The sequence below is a fragment of the Mus musculus genome, chromosome 10, assembly GCF_000001635.26.
Source record: "Mus musculus strain C57BL/6J chromosome 10, GRCm38.p6 C57BL/6J".
NCBI classification, from domain to species: Eukaryota; Metazoa; Chordata; class Mammalia; order Rodentia; family Muridae; genus Mus; species Mus musculus.
Window position 1 is genome coordinate 14,983,490 of NC_000076.6, and position 9,340 is coordinate 14,992,829.

Below are 9,340 nucleotides of genomic sequence, written 5' to 3' on the forward strand. Positions count from 1 at the left end.
TGTTCATGTTAGCTTTAAAGAAAAGGATAATCTATAGATTCAGAGAAGCTGAGTATCAAGGAGGGCTCAATGGGAGATGCATGGACTTCTCTGTGAAGGGGAAAAGGTAATAGATTTGGGAAGTGGGTAAGTTGGGAGCAGGAGGGAACAGGTGTGGAAGGATGATGGGAAAAAGTACTTGGAAAGGCCACTAAAATTGAGGTGGGGCATTTGGGCATGAGATAGAAATCTAGTGCAATTGTAACCTCCCAGCTAAGACTCCTAGTAATGGGGTATATGGAGCCTAAACTGGCCATCTTCTGTAACCAGGCAAGGCTTCCAGTGGAGGAATTGGGACACCCAAAAACAGCCACAAAACTTTAGATGTGCTAGGGTAAAGGTGGCACAGAACTTGTGATAGTGGCCAAACAATTTCTGGTCCAACTTGAGACCATGAGAAGGATCCTCTGACTCTATACCAAGTACCAGAAACCAGAGGCTGGATAGCCCATAGATCTAGGATAGAACCAAACATGACTGTCAATAAATAAATAAATAAATAAATAAATAAATAAATAAATAAAGTCAATGAAATTCCTAATGATAGTGTTATAGATGTAGACAGAAGTCTAGCACAATCGTCATCAGAGAGGCTTTATTCACCAACTTATGAGAGCAGAGGTAGAAACCCACAGCCAAACATTAGGCAGATCTTGGGGAACCTTGTGGAAAAGGAGAAGAAAGGACTATAGGAGGCAGGGGTGTCAAGTACACCACAAGAAAACTCCCCACAGAATCAACTATCTAGAGCTTATATGGGCCCACAGAGACTGAATCAGGGAGCCTGTAGGCATATGATGTAGGTCCCTTGCACATATGTTTGTGTAGCTTGCTGTTCTTGTGGAATATCTGATAGTGGGAGTAGGGGGTGGATAGTTGCCTACTTTGTGGACCTTTTCTTCTTCTACTGGGTTGCATTATCTAACCTTAAAATGAGAATGAGAGGAATGTACCTAGTCTTATTGCAACTTGATATGCCATGTTTGGTTGATATTCTTGGGACCTCTACCCATTTCTGAATGAAATGGAGAAAGAGTGGATCTGGAAGAGAGAGAAGGTGAGAGGAGATGGAGACTATGAGAGGGAAGAAAATCTACACTAGGAATGTAACATATGAGAGAATAAAAAATAAATAAAGACTACTGTCCCTACAGGCATTGCAGATGTGGCTGTTGTATCATGTTTACATCAGTACTGACAAAGAGAAGAAAGGCAATGTCTACACTCAGTCTCCTGATCTATGAACACTTGAACAATTAGTAGCCTACTTGAGGAAAAAAAAATCAAGTCTGAGATGACTACTAGTCTGTTTCTGCACAGTCCCAGACTAGCTCCCAGTATTGGGAGCAAGTAGAAGACTAGAAGAACCTCACCTGGGATCACAAGTTCTGGCAAAGGTGAGTCTGGGACAGACATCTAATTACATGAGATCACTTGGGCTGGGGTGAGGAGCAAGCCACAACAGGTGCCATGAGGCCCAGACATGGAGCTAGCTAAAAACCAGTCTGGTGCCACACAGGTCTGGGGAGGGCCTCACTATGCTTGAGATGACCCCTGCCTGATACCATAATGAATTAGCAGAGCACAGTACTTCTTGTCCCGTCCAGCAGGTCCAGTTATTCGAGGGTCTCAAGGGGACCTTCTCCTAAGAACCAAATGGGGGAAAAGAGAGACAAGGGTCTTGTGCGAATAACGACACAGGAATGTTCTGAATTGCATCAAGACCCCAATGTATTAGCCAGGCCCAAGGTTTAAATGCACAAGCAAAAGGGGAAGTACTTCTCAGCAGGAGGAATGGGGCAGCAGAAATTTTTCTTTTGGCGACTACACGAGGAAGCAGGAACTTGGCGGTATCAGGGTACATCTTGAGGTCAGGACATCCAGTGCTGACTTAGGGCTGGAACAATCTGGTTGTTCTCCTTGCGTCAGTGGCCCGCTTTTGACTCCCTTTTCTTCTCCAGGGGAGAGGCCCAATTCAGAGATCAGGACAATAGTGTTGTCTTAATAGCTCCCAACAACTCCTGAGACAATACCTGAGATGACCCTAGAGCTCAAAGACTCCTGGACACCTCCAAAAAGTATTGTAGAAATTACTTAATCCTGACCCTAGATTTTTACCCTGCCTTTGACCATTTAGTTCCTGGATAAAAGACATACACGTCCTTTATATTTACAATAAGCCTTAATCAACACAAGTGCTAGGCAGATTTCTATCCTCTATGCTATTAGAATCTACTTTTCTATAAATAACTCATACTTACTGTTTACTATGTTTCATCTGGGCTGTTCTTTTCTCCAATTGGCTATCTCTAAGGGCCACATTTCCATGACTCATCTAACCAATGGTGGCTTCGCCATCCTCTTCCACCTTCTTCTCCCTTCATGGTTCTCCTCTGACCCTAAGCTCAGGAAACCTAAACTCCACCTATGTCTCTTCTGCCCAGCTATTGGCTATTAACATGTTTATTTACTAATTAGAAATAACTTGGGGAAAAGTCTACATGCAGATTCTCTGTCTCTGGAACAAACAGGTCTTTGGAATCCAGTATTAGCATTAGAATATAAGCTGCATTATGTCAACCCACTACCTTTCCCACCTTTTATCCAATTAAAAACCTCTTTGTCTTACAGTAACAAACGATACATATTTGAAACAATTATGAAAATTATTAAGTGTGAATTCCATTTAAAAGTGCAGTCTATTTGTATTTGTAACTTGGATGTGGTACCTTACCATCTATCCTATCTTAATGCATCTATGCTACGCACACGCCAGTGAAGTCTGCTTGGCAGGCAGAGAGGCCTGGAAGCACTTAGGAGGCAAAGAGTTTCACGGAAACTCACCTCCTGGAATTTTGGTGTTCTCATAACCTGTATACTCATACCCTATCCCCGCTTTAGTCTGGTATATGGATCCACATGCTCTTTTTTAATATTATTTTATTATAAGTGCCTTTTAAGATTGAATTCTGACATAGCTAAGCCTTCCCCAGTGTTTCAATGTCTCAGAAAATCCTTGAAGATGACAAACTTGGAATTCAGTAGGAATTCAGTGAGAAGGTTACCTATTCAGTAACATTCAAATTTACTTCTAGTAGAGACAGTAAAACTAATTAGGTATTACAAAGAACCAAGCCAGAATAGCTCAGGGCTGGTCTGCAGAGTGTTTATTTGAGACAATAGCCAGTCTTACCCAGACAAGGGAATTCACAATGGCCTAGTGAATAGGTGGGATCACCATGAAAGAGTTAGGGAATCCCCCTGAGATAGGTTTCTTCACTTGGCCCAAAGAAACATCGTAAATCAGGCATTTACTAAGAAGCCCTGGTGGTGGGCTTAACAATAGACTAGCTTTATACTTGGCTCCCTTCTTAGTGGCAGCGGCCTGGTTCCCCCCCTTCTTTTGATGTATACATTCCTTTTGTATTGTGTCACTGTAACTCAGTGGACATATCTCACCTGGTTTCTTTTTATTCTTCTGTATAAAAAGTTCGATGCTCGACTTGACAAATTACATTCCGATTCTATATAATCTCCTGAGTTGATCTGTCTGTCATTTGCCAACTCCTTGCCCATCTGCACCAAGAGACCTGTCCTACGCAGACAAGGGACCCAAGAGGGTCTGTGGTACATTTACAATTTTGTATCTAAATAATATTTGATTTTAACTTGTATTATCATCTTAAAACCATCTTTTAAAGACCTAGAACATGTTCCTAAATCCTAAACAACTTAAATTCCATTGGGAAACTATAATTACCTAGTCTTCACTCTCATTAGAGATTGAGAAGGAATAAATATTTGAGAATGCCTGAGGTGCAAGAACACAGCTTCCAAAATTTAAACAATTGGCAGAAACAACTGACTGCCTGAATAGTCCCCAATATTCCTTATAACATTGGAGCATCTATCTTCAGCTTTCTGGCCCAGAACATCTGATAGACTTTACATGAAGCAGGAATTATGAAAGATTAGCTTACCCTGACTTGGCAGAACTTAGCCATTGATATCCTGCATCCATTTGTATTTTTGGACACCATTTTGTCTACAGATAAAGTTAAGGCATTTCTTGTCCAGTGGCTAGCTTGCCACAATTGAATCAACTCTATATGGAGATATTGATGCTTATCATCTTCTTGGAGTGAAATGAGGATACTGCCAGGAGCAGACATGTTTCATAGTCAAAAGATTTTTTAGATAATGTAATGATTTTAAATGCCATAGTCTGTGGATCTCTGACATTTAAGATCTTTTGTTTTTTTTCAATCCCTTTAACTTTACCTAAGAAAGAAGAATAGAGAAGAGGAAAGAAAAGAGAAATCTCTGAGTCTAAGCTCTCTATTAAGTTTTCTCCCTATCCAAATCTATGATTATTTGTAAGTCATCCCTTAAAATCACAACATATCTATAATTTATAAAATGATTAAAACTATCCATCCCAACTTAAGGGACTGGGATGATGGTCTTCTTATAATCGCTTCCTGTTAAATTGGGGCAAAGAATTCTTGTTTGAGCCCAAATGGAAATTAAAAAAATTGTTAAGTCAAAATAAAGTCGGCTGGCCTTATTTGTTGCCAAGTCTTTATCTGTTGAGAATATTTAGGAATTTACTGAAGACCTGACTGGTACAGTCTGAAAGGCCAGAAGAATCAAGTTCACTGGGGATTAGCAGACTTTCCTGAAGCTGTTCTAGAAGCAAGTCTATGAAAACAGCATCAATTGAGGCAGGATCAGGCAGGGAGCTAGAACAGCGGGTCATTTCAGCATCCTCAAGTGTGAATCTTGTCAGGGCTGCCCTCATGGTGTTTCATTCTGTAATATATAAACCTTAGAATCAATATTTAGTTTTATCAACATATTTGTACGGAACGTGCAAGGGGCACAGATCAGTTAAGAATTAAATTTTTCTAGTGGCTACCCCTAGCTCCCAGTCCCCAACTGCTACCTCCTTTCAACTTCCTGACCAGTAAGGTGCAATGACATAAGAAAAACCTATTAGTTTGTATGCATACTAAAATAACGAAAACAGAAATATTAAGATGTATTATTATGTGCTATTGTAAGATAAAATAGTGCAAAATAAAAGAAAAATATTAATGAAGTTTTATTCCTTGTTTGAGCAGATTAAAAGATAATTGTCTTCTTTATAAGTTAGTTTGATCTACAACCAACTTGTAATAGATCATCATTTGTGCCATATGAGAGGATAGCATGATGAATGTTGAGGATTCTGTAGCCAACAAGATTTATAGGCTACGCATAGTTGAAGTTTTGGCTAAAGACATTTTTATGTCTCAGCCAGCTTCATGGCTGTTCCCATATAGATGGATCAGCAAATTATGTTTCCTATTCTGCCTGGTCTTCTTGACTTTTGTTTTGTTTTGTTTTTTTTTTTTTTTTCATTCCTGTCTGCAGCCAAGATTTTCAAGGGGTCTTTCTCTATAAAATCTGATGCTTATTACTTTGGAAGGAGTCTATACCTTTTTTTTTTCTTTCCTGTTAACACAAATACTGAGCTTCTAACCCCAAATAGCATGTCCTTAGTCCAGAAACCCAAAGTCATCAAAAGTATAGACTGATTGAATTTATCAGCCTCTTTAATTTAGGACTGCTCTAAATTGACCTCTCAGTTAGAGGATTTGTAATATCATTATAACCACCAAACTTACAACCATCTTCATTATGGTAATTGAAACAATTAAAAAATTAAAACAATTATTATTATAATTATTTATTGAGATAGGGTTTCTTGGTGTAGCCCGAGCTAGCCTGTATTTGTAGATTAGGTTGCTTCAGACTCACAAGAAACCTAACTATCCTTGCCTTTGTCTCCTAAGCATTGAGATCAAAGGCCTGAATTTATTTATTCATCTGTGTCTTCTTAAAAACATTTAAATAATTTCAGTTTATTTCTCCCTTCTACGGAGATTAATATCTCTGTGGGTAAATATTCTTACATCCCCCTTTTCTTTATATAAATTAAATTAATATCCTTTCCTATATTTAACTTCATTTAAATTCTATTTTATTTACTGTATAAGCCTATTCTCAGTCCATCATGTATGTGTCATGTACTAGGGTAAGCAGTTCCAGTATTCCCATGGAGCCCACATTCAAAGAAATCAGTTGCTTAAGGTAGGTCTGACATTTTAATTTATTTTTTCTCTATAATTGTTTGATTGCAGGAGGCATGCAGCTTGCTTTTTGCCCTCTGAGCAGCAGGACTTTGCCTGCTTCATTGCACAGCAGGGACTTTTAGCATTCACTCAAATTAGCTGCATCTCCAAGGCAGCATAGAATAGCATTTGAGAAGACCTTAGGCTGAAATTTGAGCATGCTTCTTGGTGTGTTGTTTGGACTGATTTGGAAGACCAAGCTGTGTCTCAGCTTATGCTATGAGCCCTAGAATTAGGCATACCAAATTAGCATATACTTTTTTCCTAGTCAGAACCCTGCATAGCTTGGGGAAAAACCACATGACTAAGAAACCAATTTTCCCTGCCTCCTAATCTTAAAGGGACAGCATGTATTTTATCATTCAGGAATCTGAAATTAATATTTCCAAGTGAGTTTTTGTCAAATATTGAGCTTCCAATATATTGTAGAAATTATTTAATCCTAACCTAGGACTTGTACCCTGCCTGTGATAATTTATTTCTCATATATATATATATATATATATATATATATATATATATATATATTCTTTAAATTTACAATAAGTCTTAATCAGCACAAGTGCTGAACAGATATCTACCCTCTATGCTATTAGAATCTACTTTCCTATCAATAACCCTGACATACTACTTACTATGTTTCATCTGGGCTACTTTTAACTCTAATTGGCCAGCCCTCAGGGCCACATTTTCATGACTCACCTAACCCATGATGGCTTTCTCCTTCCTCTTCTACCTTCTTTCCCTCATTGTTCTCCTCTGACCCCAAGTCCAGAAGACATAAGCCCACCTATGTCTCTTCTCCCAGCTATTAGCTATTGGCTCCAGAAATAACTTAGAGATAAGGTCTACATAGATTCTCTGAGACAACCAGGTCTTTGAGGCCCAATATTATCATTAGAATACACACATCATCACACTACAAAAAAGGAACAAGTCAGTGGAGGAGATATGGAAAGAGCATGATCTGAGCAATATGAAGACAGCCAGAATTGGAAAGTCAAGGGTAGTTAGGAAGTGCCTGACATGAGTAGCTGGTGATGACACTTGGGACCATGGTAGGTGTCCATAGTCATACAGCAGTGGGTGTCTGTTACCAACAAATGCAAAGCAGATGGCCTTGGTCTGGGCAGCCACCTGGGGATATGTTGATGTCTGGGGCCTGTGAAAAACCGGCCTTGCCTCTTGCCTTGTGAATGCAGGAGAGCAGACACTGTCCCTAGCCAGCAGCAGTGCTCAGGAAGGTAGCTCCACACTTTCCTGAAAGGAGAGGGTGAGCCAGTCTGAGTGTGTGAGCCAGGGAGAGCCGGCATTGCCAGTTAACTAGGATTAGGTGATGTGGACTTGGGAGAGATTCCGTCCTCCCTCCTTACACCTTGCCAGGTGTAAGGTATGAGACCTAGCCCTGGAGTCATGAGAGCAGGGGAGCTGGCTCTGCCCCTCACCAGCTGCGGCACTCTAGACAGGTGAATGCCCTGCACCTAGCCTGGGCAGCACAGCTGGCCCTAGATGTGGGGGTTGCGAGTGAGCTGGCCTGCCTCTTATCTGCTGTGTAGTGGCACGGAAGAGAGAGAAATGCCCTCCTCTCTTCCCTCATATGGGAACTACGGCAAGTAGGAGAACTGGCCCTGTAGTCATGAGAGCGGGAGAACTTGCCCTGCCCCTCACCAGCTGAGACACTTGGGAGAGTAGGTCCTGTACCTTCCTTGCCTGGACAAGAGAGTAGAGCTGGCCGTGGTTGCAGGGATTAACAGTGATATAGAGCAAGGCTGTGAGAGCAGGAGAGCCTGTGGGCTGAACAGCTCAGATACTTCCCAGGCCTAGATGTAAAGCCTTGAATTTGCCAACCTCAACAACTATCCCATTGATGAGTGCATTAAGGGGCAGGTCCTACCAATCCAAAACTATAGGATCGCTATGTTTCAGGACAACAACAGAATATCTGACAGGAGTTCCAGTGAGATTACAATATTGATAGAGTTTCACAAGCCAGAGGCCTCGTCCCAGACCAACAAGTCATTGCAATGAACATTTGCAAGAAAAGAAGTATGACCAAAAGTCTATACACACTATGACACACTACAGTTTCCACAGTGAGATGTTTTTTCTCTGTTGTGGGGAGGTTGCGAGGATGGAGGGAAGTTGTGAGGGGAGTGGGAAGATGAGTGGGGTTGGGGTACATTATGTGAAATTCACAAAGAATCAATAAAAATTTAAACAACAAAATAAAACATTTGAATAATTTTCATTTATTTCTCCCTTCTATGGAGATTAATATATCTGTGGGTAAATACAAGTATTATTTTTCCAGATATAATTCCTCTATATCCTTAGGAATTTGTATGAATATGCACTTGAGTAATTCTCTACCTACTCGGTAGTTTGGATATGTGTCAGGTATTGGTATTTGTCAAAGATAATGATACTTGAATATAGCATGCAAAAACAAGAAGGCCCCTGAAACTCCAGACAGAAAAGAACTGTGTTGCCTTTCAGTTTATTTTCATTCAAGTGTCCTTTCAGATGGTTACTTAGGTACCTTCACATTTCAAATGATTACTTTCAATAATTCATTGTTTTGCATAGTTTAGATAAGGTGAATCTTCTTGTGTTTGGAAATTGATCATGCTGTTGCTTACTATTGTGAAGGCTTCACTAACAACGCAGCTCATGGGATTAACATCATCCATCTTCCTGTATCACAGCATATTTATAATGCATGCACAATTTACATTCACCTTCCCCTACCAGTGTATATTTACAACACAAGCAGTGCTTGTCAGCAACATCATGCTGCTTTCAAGGTGACTCTCAGTATAGGAGCCACTAGCTCTCACTTCATTACGATTCCAAGTCAAGTGGTGCCTGAGTGTTTAGACATTAAAATGCATGCTGTTTATATAAACTAATTTTACTTTCATTTATCTTTTATATAGCTTTTTATGATTTCACACACATGTGTATGGGTTAATTAAATTATCTGTGGTTATTACCAAGAGAGTAAATGGTGTGAGACAAAATAGTTGCTAGAAAGCAGTATTGCATTATTGACTTGAGAACTGGTCAGACAACAGTTTTGCACATATACACAAGGAATCACAATCAGAAATACTTATTTTAGTGAG

General features: G+C 39.9%; 1 non-coding gene across 1 annotated transcript; it reads left to right on the forward strand.

The window, feature by feature from the left end:
• The first annotated feature begins 1,180 nt into the window (after positions 1–1,180).
• On the forward strand, positions 1,181–1,310 carry Gm23892. The gene has a single exon (XR_003949117.1). It is a non-coding gene; the product is annotated as a small nucleolar RNA SNORA17 (small nucleolar RNA).
• The last annotated feature ends 8,030 nt before the right edge of the window (positions 1,311–9,340 follow it).